We start from the raw sequence: 14,067 nt of genomic DNA, 5'->3' as shown, positions 1-14,067 counted from the left end.
CTAATAATGTTGATGACATTAGTTTAGACCTTGATAAAATTCTCTCAAAATAGGAGTATCTACAACTATCAAGGACGTTGTAAATAAACACATGTACACTTCCAAAGGTAAAGAAGGAATTATGTGCCTTGTCTTCCAAAATGAGGCCGGTTCTTCCGTTTGCCTGTGCAGTATTTGAGGATCAGTGCACTACTGTTAGGAGAAGGAAATGGTAACCCACTCCAGTGTTCTTGCTTGGAGAATCCCAGGGATGGAGGAGCCTGGTGGGCTGCCGTCTATGGGGTCGCACAGAGTTGGACACGACCGAAGTGACTTAGCAGCAGCAGCAGCAGCAGTCTGAAAGCGAGTGGGCTTTGTGGTTAGGTCCCTGCAGGAGGGAGAGCTCGCCCTGACCCCTCCCCTCAGCCTCCAGGAGGTACTCCTCAGGCTAGTGTGACTCTACGCAGTGACTGGCTCCCACTTAAAAGATGGGGGGAGTTCCCTAGGGGTTAAAGGCCGGCCTGAGGTGGCTCTCTCGTGGCCCCTCTGCACCAGCCGGAGAAGGGCCACCAGTGTTCCAGAAGAGGATGGCTCCCTGGCACTCTTTTCCCTCCAGACATTTGTTTAGACTCCAGAAGTTTGAGTTTAGGCTTATGGGGAAAAGGGTGTCTGGTAGGATAGAACCCCTACCCCCCGCCAAAATCCCTAGGCATCTCCCTTAGGCTGCCTGAGAGGCACCAAAAATGGTGGAATTACCAATATTTTAGGTGCAAGATTAAATGTAATGTAATATGATGCATTAAAATATAAGTCCTTCAGACTTCCCTGATGATCCAGTGGCTAAGACTCTACACTCCCAATGCAGGAGGCCTGGGTTCGATCCCTATTCAGGGAACTAGATCCTCCATGCCACAACTAAGAGTTTTCATGCTGCAACTGAAGATGCTGCAGGCCACAGCTAAAACCCAGCAAAACCATAGATATATGTACGTTCCTAGCATAAACCTTGGGCTAAAAGTGAATACAACTACTACCACTAATAATAAGTAACATTTATTGTGCGTTATGTGCCAGACATTCTACTAACGGCTTTCTAGAGACTACCTTTTAAAGTACTTATTAACAATCTTCTGAGATCAATATTATCCCCGGTTTGCAGATAACGAAACTTCCACTTGAAGTAGGGACGTGCAGGTGCTTAGCGGGCGGCAGGAAGGATGAGAGCACAGGGCTCCCACTCTGTGGTCACTGCTCATCACCCTTCTCCAGATGCTCACAAACCGGATGCTTCAGAGGAGCAACAGCTTCGCCCTCTGGGCTTTGTACTGAGAGCTGGTTTCTGTTTCTGTGATATGGATAATGTATAGGTGGGATCCTGCATATTCTCTGTTCTTGAATTTACCTAATCACTTTTAAAAATCGAATGGGGTGCACGTGTCTCTTTCAGATCTGGTTTCCTCAGTGTGTATGCCCAGAAGTGGTATTGCTGGGTCATATGGCAGTTCTGACACGTGCACCCCAATGTTCATCGCAGCACTGTTTATAATAGCCAGGACATGGAAGCAACCTAGATGCCCATCAGCAGATGAATGGATAAGGAAGCTGTGGTACATATACACCATGGAATATTACTCAGCCGTTAAAAAGAATTCATTTGAATCAGTTCTAATGAGATGGATGAAACTGGAGCCCATTATACAGAGTGAAGTAAGCCAGAAAGATAAAGAACATTACAGCATACTAACACATATATATGGAATTTAGAAAGATGGTAACGACAACCCTATATGAAAAACAGAAAAAGAGACACAGAAGTACAGAACAGACTTTTGGACTCTGTGGGAGAAGGTGAGGGTGGGATGTTTCAAAAGAACAGCATGTATATTATCTATGGTGAAACAGATCACCAGCCCAGGTGGGATGCATGAGACAAGTGCTCGGGCCTGGTGCACTGGGAAGACCCAGAGGAATCGGGTGGAGAGGGAGGTGGGAGGGGGGATCGGGATGGGGAACACATGTAACTCCATGGCTGATTCATGTCAATGTATGACAAAACCCACTGAAATGTTGTGAAGTAATTAGCCTCCAACTAATAAAAAAAAAAAATTTTTTTAATAAATAAATAAATAAATAAATAAAAATCGAATGGGGACCTCCTGATTTATGGAGTGCCTTGACTTTGCCACTTCTCTGTCATGAGGCTCTCCTTGTTTACTACCTTGAGGGAGACCAGAGACACTGAAACACCCTCCTCACTTAAATACTACCACCAAGAAATAGAGTCTGGATGGACCCATTATTCTGACAGGAATGTAAGCATAGAAGACAGATGCTTAGTATGCTCAGATGTTACTTACTGAGCAATTTATAGACAAGGGAATGTGTCTATTCCATGTACTCTCATATTTTGTGAATAAGACTTACTCTTAATTGTGAAACTGTGAAAAAAGCTGAAAAACCACAGCAAGACAGAAACTACTCACTCTGGGCTGGGATGTGATTCTCTGTTGGTTGGCTTTTTGGGTGTGAAGACCAAGCCAGAGCCTGATGGAGCCAAGTGGAGTCTGTTAATATTTCCATTCATGGACATGCAATAGAAAACCATCTCATACATTTACAGGAAAACATCACATATAATATCTTTGTTGTGCTTAATCAGAACCAGAGTAAAATTCCAGTCACCAAGAATAGAAACTTACACTAATGATTTCATTTTTACTCCAAGATATACAGTGTTTTCTCTGCCTGTTCTCTTTGTCACTTTCTAAAACAAGAAATTACCAAGCTATGACTTTGGTTTGAGGGATGGGTGAAAGCGGTTAACACTGAACAGAAAGTCAGAGAGATCGAATGTCAAGGGTCCTTGGTGAATGAGCATCCAGAAGTGGATTCAGTTTGTGTATTGTTGACTTTATTTCCCAGAACCGTGTAAATTACTCAATCAGGGTTCAATTGTCCAGGATTCATGCTCTCAGCAGGGAGTACTTCATGTATATAATAGGAGGGAAGCAAAGGCAAAGAAGAGGGTGAGTCACCATCAGTGATTTTTTTTTTTTTTTAAAGAAGACTTGGTTGTTTTCATTATTAGCAAATTAAATGGTCTTTTCCAAGAAGAATGAGCATCTCATGCTATGAAAAACAGACAGGACACCTAGACAGAAGAGAAGCATTTCCTTCTGATTTGCCACATTGAATTATACTGAGTTGAGTAAATGGCTTGCCATTAGGGGTCAGGCTGCTATGTTGCAGCAGATTAATGGTTTTAATTTTAAGTTCTGGAGTGAAAATCTGGCAATTTCTTTGGCCCAGCAGTCTACAGCCTTCAGAAACTCCCATTGAAGGAGACAGGCTTGCTGTCTTCTAACTTCTCAAGAATAGTGTGAGCAGGAAGAGTGCAAATCACAAGAAGGCTTTTCACTGGTGAGCAATAGCTGTCACCTACAGGCTGACAGTGACATTTTGGCAGACACAGCAGAAGCACACACACTGGCCATGAATTATGTGGCTTGGCCCCATCCCTACTGGGCACCATGGGGCATCTGAGTAATGCTGGCACTGACGATGGCTCTGGTGCTCAATCTGCTGCTTCCAATTAGGGGCCAGCCTGGGGCCGGGGCCAGGTCAGGGACAGAGGGAGAAATGCCTCTCTCGTTTCCCATCAGCTTGGAGCTAGAAGAGTGTTTGTGGCACGAATGAATGAGTTCTGAACAGATGGAATCAGACCAGCCCAACACCTGCAGGCACTGGGACAAACTCAGTGAGCTGGGGTTCGCCCTGCCCTTAGGAAATCTGATGTCATCATAGAGGGAAACTGAAGACACGGAATGAGAACGACGGGACTATTATAAGAAGCACTTGAGAGAGGAGGAGAGTGGGAGGAAGTGCAAGAGCAGAAAAAGAGAGCAGAGAGAGAGGGCAGGAGAATGACCTGGGTGGGGGTTGGGGGGCAGTGGCCAAAGTGGAAAGAGGGGAAGGGGGACCCAGAGGGCAAAGAAGCAGTGGCAAGCAGAGGGGAGCCGGAGGGAGAAAGAAATGAGAGAAAGACACGCAGACTGAGAGGACTTTGAAGATGGCCTTGGCCGCAGCGCCAGTGAGGCGAAAGAAGCACTTGCACAAATCATAAACAGACATGCTCTTCATCCTGTGCTGACGAGATGTGATTCCTGGATTTCCCTGGAGAAACAGTCCAAGCAAAGGTAGTCAGAGCCACTTATAATTAGCAGCTCCTTCCATCAAGTACCCAGATTTCACTGAATTGGCTTCTGGTGACCGTACAAAATAATCCTGATGATGTTTCAATTAACAGTCTATGAGAATACAATTTCTGCTGGAAAAATTCCAAATCTGAGCCCAAACCCAATGATAGCATTGCCTTGGCAGCCTGACACAATGATTTCATTTCACAGGTTAGGGTAAGGCCATATCCCAGGGTACACCTTGCCTTGAACACAAAAGTTCCTCATCACAGAGCCACCGTGCTGGGTGTGCCAGACTGACCCCTTAAAATAAATATGATCATGACCTCACCATTATCAGATGCAGAGAAAATGCCTTGGAAGAGAAATTGTGAGTAGAAAGGACAAGAGGACAACAGCAGGGGATTTGGGGCTTCCCCTTGATGGGTAGATCCAGCTGGAGTCAGTTAGAGTATAAACTTTGTTTAATCAAATCCTCATTAATCAACCCCCTAACCAAATCCAAACACAGATAAATGATGATGCACTTGGAATTCACATTGAGCTTGCATCACTGCTTCAGCAGGTGCCATGCATAAATCTGGGGTGCAGGCTTCTGGGGCTGGAGCTGCAGAGAGGTTGTCTTGGGGGTGCGCTCCCACTAGACTTGTGCCACTGCCATTTTCTGGTTACTGCGGCCCAGCCAGCCAGTGAAGGGGCTGAGGGCAACCACAGGCTCTGTGCAAGACCCACCATGCTTCTGTTCCCAGGGAGGCAAATGATAAAGGCAAACCAGGAAGGCGGGGCATCTGGAAACCATCCCATAATAAAAATGACTGGATGAATTAGAGGTGTCACAAATTTAAGAACACTTTCACAGGAAGGGGAGAAGAGCTGCTCTCCATTGTTCCAGGAAACACAACTAGGGGAAATGCACAGAACTGGAAGAGAAGTGGGCCCTACCTCGACACGAGGTTGCCAATGATACCAAGCAAAGGGGAACTACTACCTGCTGCAGTAGAATTCCCTGTCATGAGCCATATTCAATTCAGGCTGAATAAAGATAACAGCCTCTCAGTACTTTCCTGGTGGTCCATGGCTGGGAGTCCACCTTCCAATATAGGGGACACAGGTTTGATCCCTGGTCTGGGAACAAAGATCCCATATGTCTCAGAGCAACTTTGGAGCCCAAGTACCACAACGAGAGAAGCCTGCACCCCGCAGCAAAGAGCCCACATCCTGCAACTAAGACCTGATGCAGCCAAAGAGAAAATAAAATTAAAAATATTTTAAAATATAATAGTCTCTCATTCTGGGGCTTCCTTGGTAGCTCAGACAGTAAAGAATCTATCTGCAATTCAATAGACCTAGGTTCAGTCCCTGGGCCAGAAGATCCCCTGGAGAAGTTTCTCATTCTAAGAGTATTAATCTTGTGTAAATTATCAACAATTAGAACAAATAAAAGGAGGGAGAGAGAGAGAAAAGGAAGGAGAGTAGGAAGGAGGGCATGATAGAAGGAAAGGGGAGTAAATAGTGAGGGTGATTCTTTTTGTAGTCCTACCAAGCTAGCACAGGAGGTGGAGATACAATTCTTCCATCAGTGTCCCTTTCCATCGACCTCTCCTTCTGTGAGCCGGTGTGGATTTAGTATGTTTTAAACAATATGGCCCCTTTGAAGCCAACAACACCCAGTGCTCCACCCAAGAAAGAGCAATCTGTTCCCACATTGAAGGAAAATCCAGCTGGTTAAACTTATTGGGAGGCATTGTTATTCTTCAGCATGGGGCCTTCCTAAGGGGCTTTTGAAGGTAAAGTTGGCTTCACTTCACTGCTGTCTTGTACACTGACTGTAGAACACAGACCTGCTGAAGGGCAGATAGATGGTCTTAAACAGAAGGTGGATGATGTGGAGGTAGCTGCAGGTGTCCTATTGAGCTCATGGTAGCCGCTTCTTTGCACGTTCACAAGACCCCTTGCTATGCCGACTAGAATTACTCATCTGTCTTAGTTGAGGCTAACAAAGCATGACCTAGGGACTGAATTTGCGTTTCCTGCATTGGCAGGCAGATTCTTTACCAATGAGCCATCAGGGAAGCCCTTTATTCTTTATACTTTTTGGGTGGGTTTCCCTGGTGGCTCAGTTGTAAAGAATCCACTTGCAATGCAGGAGATGCAGTTTGGTTCCTGAGTCAGAAAGATCCCTCAAGTAGGAAATGGCAACCCGCTCCAGTATTCTTGCTTGGGAAATCCCATGGACAGAGGAGCTACAGCCCATGGGGTTGCAAGAGTCAGACATGACTTAGCGACTAAATCACCACCATTTTCTAAATAGTTTTCAGTGAGACATGAAGAATTTTTTATAATCAGAATAATGTATTTTAAAACAATTTGACAGCTGTATACTTAAAACTGTGGAAATGTGCATAGGGTTCACCCACGAATCCCACTTTTGAGACTTTATCCTACAAAAATAATTCTGAGGAAAAATCTATACTTATGACTTTTTCCCCTAAATTATTTATAATTGTACAATCAAAAGCCAAGTGTCCTCAATAATGGGATAGGTCATATCTCATATCTCATATCATCATCCCATATCTCAATAATGGGATAGGTCATTAGTTACATGGTGGAAATCTTTTTCTAGAACTTCTGTGAGTCATTAAATATGAAAATGGTAGAGACAGTAAGAACCTGGAGGAATGCCTATACTGTAGTGTGGGATGAGGGGTGGGGTGAGGTGGTGGCAGAAACAAATTAGGAAGACTATGTATGACATCTTTGCAGCCAAGGGAACTCACATGTGCACGGGGGCCAGGCCAGGAAGTAAATATCTAAAATAAAAACAGTTGTATTCAGTGTTAGAACTTAGGGTGATCTCTTTCCCTTCTCGCCCATTTTCCAAATGAATCGTCATGTCACTGTAATGCCTTTATAATAAAAATAAGGTCCATAAACCTTCCCATGTGTTCTTTCTGGTATCTTGTCAGGTTTCAGGTGATACCAGTTTTGTTCCAGGTTTCATGCGATACTAGTTTTTGTCTCTTTTAGTGTTCCCGTCAAGGAGCCTGGCCTGGGCTTCTGCACTCTGCAATGGAGCAGCTGATGTTACTAAGCCACCAGGTTTACGCTATGGCTTTGGGTGGCTGCAGATAGGGGACATGCTTAGTCTGTGAGCAGCCTCGCTGTTTGCTCAAGTTACAGTTTTATTGCTTTGAACAGAGAATGAGAAACTGATGAATGGTTCCAGGGCCTATGGACACACTTTCTATACTTGGAAGTTCTTGGGCATGTAATGAGACTTGGATTCTCCTTCATCTATTGTTGACTTAGGCGATTCTGTTCCCCCAAAGCTCACATAAGGTTTGGATATAATGGCAGCTCTTGATTATCTGTTCTATGGAAGGAAAATATTGGAAACAAACCACCAAGCTATTTGTAGCACATATCTTTTGTTTGTGTTCACCCCAGGCTTTGGGGAAGGGTGGGGAGAGAAAGAGGGATAGGAGGAGTGGGAGGAGGAGAAGGAGGAGGGAACCACTGACATTTGAAACATGCCTGACCCTCTCCAGGAATAATTCTAGGGGCTTGCTAGTGTGTGGTTCACTTACACCTCCCAGACAGACAAGGGAATGGAGACTCAGAAGTTAGGTAACTTGTCCCAGACCACACAGGCTAGAAAAAAGGAATTATTTAGTTCCGAAGCACAGTAGGCCTTGATTTCTATGCTCTGTACACACAGATAATCCACAAAATGGAAAAAAAAAAAAGGCTAGAACTGACTTTAATCACCATGGGTTCTATTATAGTAAATGGCTCTCAAGCAAGGGTGATTTTGACCCCCAGCCCCACACCAAGGGATATTAGGCAACATCTGGAGACATTTTTGGTGTCATTATGGGGTGGGGAGTGGCTACTTGCATCTCAAAGGTAAAGGCCATGAATGCTGCTAAATATCCTATGGTGTGTAGGTCCACCTACCACAATTAAGAATCATCTGGGCCAAAATATTAATAGTGTTGAGGCTGAGAAAACTTGCCATATCATAATAGAACCCAAAGTAACTTAACCCCCCTACATTCACTTCCTTGTTCACTTTTGAAATGAAGTTTCTCTGCTTCTGAATACTTCTCAAATATATAAAGCATCTTGAGATGCTGTCTGCTTACTGATCATAAGATTAGGAACCACTCAGCATACATAAATCAAATAAACGTGCATAAAATCTAGATGACAATGCCAAGTTCAAACCTGAAATTTATTAAGGGAGTTTACAGTGAAATTGCTAGCAAGAAATTAACAGCTCCCCAAGTGTTACCAATTGTGGCTAACCTAATCTGTATTAAATTCTATAATGAACAGCTAAACGTTCTCTTGGGTCTCAGGATTCCCATACGGAAAATCAGAGACTTGGCTGTTCTCTGATAACAAGGTTAAATCACTAAGTTTTAACACTAAAGCTGTATCTATAAGCAGAGAAAATTACTTTGGTTTGCTATGGCTTGCCCATTTGGAGGGGCAGCATACATTAATTTTGTTACTTCAATAGCATTAATATAGCCCCTGGATAACTAGAGCTAATGAATTATTTAATGCTTTTGTGGTTCACCATAATTTTGCAGGTATTTGAGAAAAACTCTTAGAAAATCTGCAAAACTAAAAAGGACTCAGAGATCATCTAGTTTAGTCTTGAACTGATCAACTAGTTTTCTCTGGATGACCTACTATTTGTCCAATTCCATGCTCAGTATCAGAGAGAATACTAGACAAGCATAAAGCACAAGCTTAGCACCAAGTAATAAACAGTATCGGGGAGGAGATGAGACCAGTTTGCAGGAAATATTTAGTGAATAACAGGTTCTAAATTGTGTCATGCAGACTGTTAGCAATGAACAGGGTTCACATGAAATTGTTGATATTTGTCCACATGTTTACCTCTCCTTTTACACTGACAGTTACTAAGAGTACAGGGACCTTGACACTTTCTTTTTGAGTCTATCTTGATGTCTAGACAGAGCCTGGTCTATAGAAGCCAACAAATTAATGTCGATTTAATAAATGAATGAATGATCTCAATAGGAAGTGGACCTTGAAATCACAGAAATGTCTAAATCAGTGTTTCCTACCCCTTGGGGTATCAAAAGAGAAATGGTAAAACAAGGGTTCCATGGTAAGATGCATTTGGGAATTGTTCGCTTAAGAACAGTTTTCTTTAATCAGAGCTTTCTATATGCCTGTATGCATTGGGAATCTCTAGAAGGACTCACTTTTTCGAGGTCAAAGTTATTTGACCATGGAAACATTTTTTTTACTGAAGATTTGGTAACATAAATTTGAATCAATACACTTAGAAATTTGAGAATAAATTATCCAAAGAAAATGGTTTCTTGAATTGATCAATGCTTCAAAAACTATATAATGGAGCCATAAAATTATGATTTGGGGAATCTTGAGAGAGAGGAGAAAAGAAGTCCTGTCCTTCTACCATGCTGTGTGAAGGGAAGACCAGAATAATTTTTATGCTGCCCTTGAGGAACTCTCATAAGTGGCCTCTCTGCATCTCCGGTTTACAGAGTTCAGTTTTGGCCTACTATGATGGCTTAAGCCTTGGATGGACATTCTTTAAAAATTTGGATGAGTCTTTTCTTAATATTCCCAGTGGGCTTGTACTTTTATTTTTTTAAATGTCTTTTGCCCTGAACTGCTCAACTGGGCTTGATAAATTCTCAGCAGACTGCTGGCCCCAGAGCCCTAGAAGATCTGGGACAGCTGCTGTTTGTTTTCCTATAAATCTGTACTTGCTTTGATTTTGGTGGGTTTCCTTACATAGTTTCCAATTATAAGGATCACTTATGGGCACCAGTCTACAAAAAGGTAAAAGCAAAAATACCTATTAAATTTATTTACCTTATTAAAAGCTTCTTTTATCTAACTTTAATATAGCTTTCAAATGTAGAATTGTTTTCCCTTTTCTAATTAACTTTTGAAACAAGTCTTCCAGATCCCAAAGGGTTTTTTATTAAAAGACAGAGCAGTTTCAAAATAATTGATGGTGAACTGGGGAGTTGAGTAGCATTCTATTGCCATTGGGAGAAAACACAAGCAGACAAGTGACACATTCTGTGAATTATTTCTATTTAAATATTTGAGCCTGAGGATACAGTTGAAGGCAGTGCTAAATCCATTTCTGCAAGTAGCTTTGCATTTAAGATAAATTTGTAAAATGATTCCTAGTGCATTGTGTCATGTGCTAGCCCAACATACAGCCCGGAATTTTGTACTTGGACTTTCTAAAGGAGTGAGTTATTGGGAATGGGCCTTGTTATAGCTCACCCTCATCTATACCAGGGCCTGGGGGCACAGGTCCTGCGGATGACACTGCAGAAAGACCCCCAAGCCATGTGTGGTTTCCAGGTGGCACAGTGGTAAAGAATCTGCCTGCCAATGCAGGAGGTGCAGGAGACTCGGGTTCAATCCCTGGGTTGGGAAGATCCCCTGGTGGAGGAAATGGCAGCCCACTCCAGTATTCTTGCTTGGTGAATCCCATGGACAGAGGAGCCTGGCAGTCTACAGTCCTTGGGGCTGCAGAATTGGACATGACTTAGTGACTGAGCATACTGCAAACAAATGGATGCAGCTCCTAAGTTGAGGAACAAAGTTGTCAGGTTCTATAGCAGTGTAGCAGAATGGGACAGGAGCAAAAATCCTGGCGTGTCCAACTCACCAAGGCTTGTCTGCATGGTGCTGTGGAGGACGTATGGTACACCCTTCCCCCCAAGACAAACCCTTGACCCTGGTGGCCCACGGCCAGTCAGCCCTCTGGTCACACTTGCTTCTGCTGCTTCCCTCAGAGCTTGGCTCGGGATACTGGCTCTGCTGTGACTGCACCTCTGTTTTCTCCAGCACACAAAGCTCCGTTTGTGCTACTCCTTCTCCCCAGAGTGGCTGCCTAAGTGCTAATAAAATACTGGGACCGTCTCTCAGAAACATGAACAAACCGTCTGGGCACAGTGCCCCTTATAGATGATATGAACTGGATTTGAGTCACATAATTTGTGGCTAGCACTGAGCAACTGTTCAATTTAATTCAACACCCACATGATGAGCACCTGTTCCGTGCAGGTGCACCATGCTAGGAATTGTAGGAATTACAAAGAGGAACAGGACTGGTCTAGTTGGGGTAATAAGTACACAAACAGCTAATCTGAAACGCAGAATGAAAGCATATTGTTCATTCAGTCATTTAGCAAATATACGTTGAGTACCTACTACCTACCAAGGCATGATTCACGATATAGGGAATCAGTAGTGGACAGGGTGCAAAAGTTCGCTGCATTAAAGGATCTTAAACTGAAGGGATATGGACAGAAAATAAAGGACAAATAGGGACTTCCCTGGCGGTCCAGTGTTTATAAGAATCCACCTTCCAATGCAGGGGACATGGCTTAGATCCCTGGTTGGTAACTAAGATCCCGCATGTTGTGGGGCAACTAAGCCTGCAAACCCCAACTACAGAAGCCCATGCACCGTGGCAAAGAGCCCCTGTGCCACAGTGAGACCCAGGGCAGCCAAATTAAAAAATTTTAATAAAAAAATAAAAAGTTAGAAGTTTAAAGAAAGAAAAAGAAAGGACAAATAACCAACAAAATGTCAATTGATGATGACTGCTGGATAAAACAAATATGGGAAGGATTTGGGAATCACAAATTGGGGAAGTGCTACTTTGTAACAGGAAAGTCCCATGAGGTGATGTTTACAGAGATCTGATGAAGTGTGGCAGAGAGTTATGCAGAAATGTGGGAGAAACATTCTAGGCAGAGAGGATGGCCAGTGTGAAGGTCCTGAGGCAGGAATGCGTTTGGCTGAAAAGAGTAAACATTCCCCTGCAGCTGGGGCAGATAGATCCCTGCGGAGGGCAGCAGAAGAGGAGATGTCAGAGGCAATGGAGACAGTCCTTGCAGGACATTCTGAACCATAGTGAGGGCTTCGGACTTTATTTTTAAGGACAGGGGGAGCCATGACAAAGCTTTGAACGGGAAAGTGACCTGATGTGATATATTCTGAAAGGAGCACTCTGACTGAACCTGCACAAGGCGGACCAAGAATAGAAGCAGGAAGATCGGTGAGGGCAGCTCCTGTGATGACCTGGCAAGGGGCAGTGATGATCAAGACTAGCATGGCAGTGGGAGGACACTGTGAGAGGGAGGTGCTGAAAGAACAGGGTGAACAGGATTCTCTCATGGACTCTGATGTGGAAGAAGTGAGGAAGAGGAGAATCAAGAATGATTCCGAGGTCTTAGCATCCAGCAGGTGCTGCTGCTAAGTCACGTCAGTTGTGTCCAACTCTGTGCAACCCCGTAGACAGCAGCCCACCAGGCTCCTCTGTCCCTAGGATTCTCCAGGCAAGAACACTGGAGTGGGTTGCCATTTCCTTCTCCAATGCAGGAAAGTGAAAAGTGAAAGTGAAGTCGCTCAGTCATGTCCGACTCGTAGCAACCCCATGGACTATAGCCTACTAGGCTCCTCTGTCCAAGGGATTCTCCAGGCAAGAGTACTGGAGTGGGGGCTATTGCCTTCTCCAGCATCCAGCACGAGGGAGCTATAACTCACTGAGGTGGGAGGACACCAGGGAAGGAGCAGGTTTCAAGGGCAGAATCAAGAGTTTAGGTATGGACATGGTAAATTGCGATCCCTATCGGATGAGAGTTGGAGTAGGCAGTTGATTCCAAAATTTGGAGTTAAGGGGCGAGGTCAAGAACTGTAAGTATGAATTTTGGAAATATTGGGATTTGAAAATGTCTAAGATAAGGAGCCTGGTGAGCTAACTCACTGAGGTTTATTATGTGATTCAATTTCTGACCTTCATTCTTCTGTAGATGAAATTAAGTCTTCCTGCTCTGAGACTCCTTTGTCCCCTTTCTGTGCCTTCCCTGGTCAATCTCTGGAAGCTTCTTGAAATCAGAGACTGCCTTGTTTAGCTTCCTATTCTTTATACTGCCCAGCATGCGCCTGGCATGTCAGAGGCTGCAAACCCTTGTTGAGTTGGGCTGAGCAAACCATTTATCAAATACCTGCTATACACCCAGGGCTGTGCTGTGTGATATTGTGAGTAGTATAGGACACCAGTTGGGAGTCAGTATCATTATATATCAACCAGGAAAGAAATCAAGAGGCCATCTGTAAGACTGAAAGGAGATGCACAAACAGTTGGAAAGTGGTCAGGAACCTAAAGTCTGGTTTGGTCTTTGTTACTCTCTGACATTGGCTAAGTCATCACACACCAAATATCACATTTATAAAATGATCTGGACCGATTACCTCTAAGAGTCCTTCTAGTCCTAAATTTCTGCCTCACCAAATTATGCACTATTTATAGGAGTAACTAGGAAGAGATCTAAGACCTGATGGTTGTTGCTTAGTTGCTAAGTTATGTCCGACTCTTTGGACAGTAGCCTGCCAGGTTCCTCTGTCCATGGGATTTCCCAGGCAAGAATATTGAAGTGGGTTATCATTTCCTTCTCCAGAGGATCTTCCTGACCCAGGGATCTCCTTCATTGGCAGATCAGTCTTTACCACTCAGCCACCAGGGGAGCCCTCCAAGACATGATAAAGGTTAGAAAATTCAAGTTGGGCTCTAGATGTTTTTTCATACTCATGTATCTCAGGTAAGTTCAAAAAAGAAGACACTTGATATATTCTCATTGCCTACATATTGTTTTTGCAGAGCTTGGGTGTCATCTTTAAAAGAAAATGAAATATATGTATATAATGATAGCTATGTTTTATCAAATATCTCATATGTGCCAGGTATTATTGAAAATACTTTATTTATTTATTTGGCTGCACCAGGTCTTAATTGTAGCACATGAGTCTTTAGTTGTGGCGTGTGGGATCTAGGGATCATTTCCCCTAC

General features: G+C 43.6%; 1 protein-coding gene across 2 annotated transcripts in view; it reads right to left on the bottom strand.

Annotated features, from left to right (window-relative positions):
* The window catches only part of NGF (nerve growth factor), a 55,809-nt gene that overhangs the window by 19,523 nt on the left and 22,219 nt on the right, over window positions 1-14,067 (bottom strand). The gene's annotated exons all lie outside the window — the stretch shown is intronic.

The sequence above is a fragment of the Dama dama genome, chromosome 20 (assembly GCF_033118175.1).
Source record: "Dama dama isolate Ldn47 chromosome 20, ASM3311817v1, whole genome shotgun sequence".
In the NCBI taxonomy this organism is placed as follows: Eukaryota; Metazoa; Chordata; class Mammalia; order Artiodactyla; family Cervidae; genus Dama; species Dama dama.
Note: the sequence above shows the minus strand (reverse complement) of the source record. Positions and strands in the feature narration are given on the sequence as shown.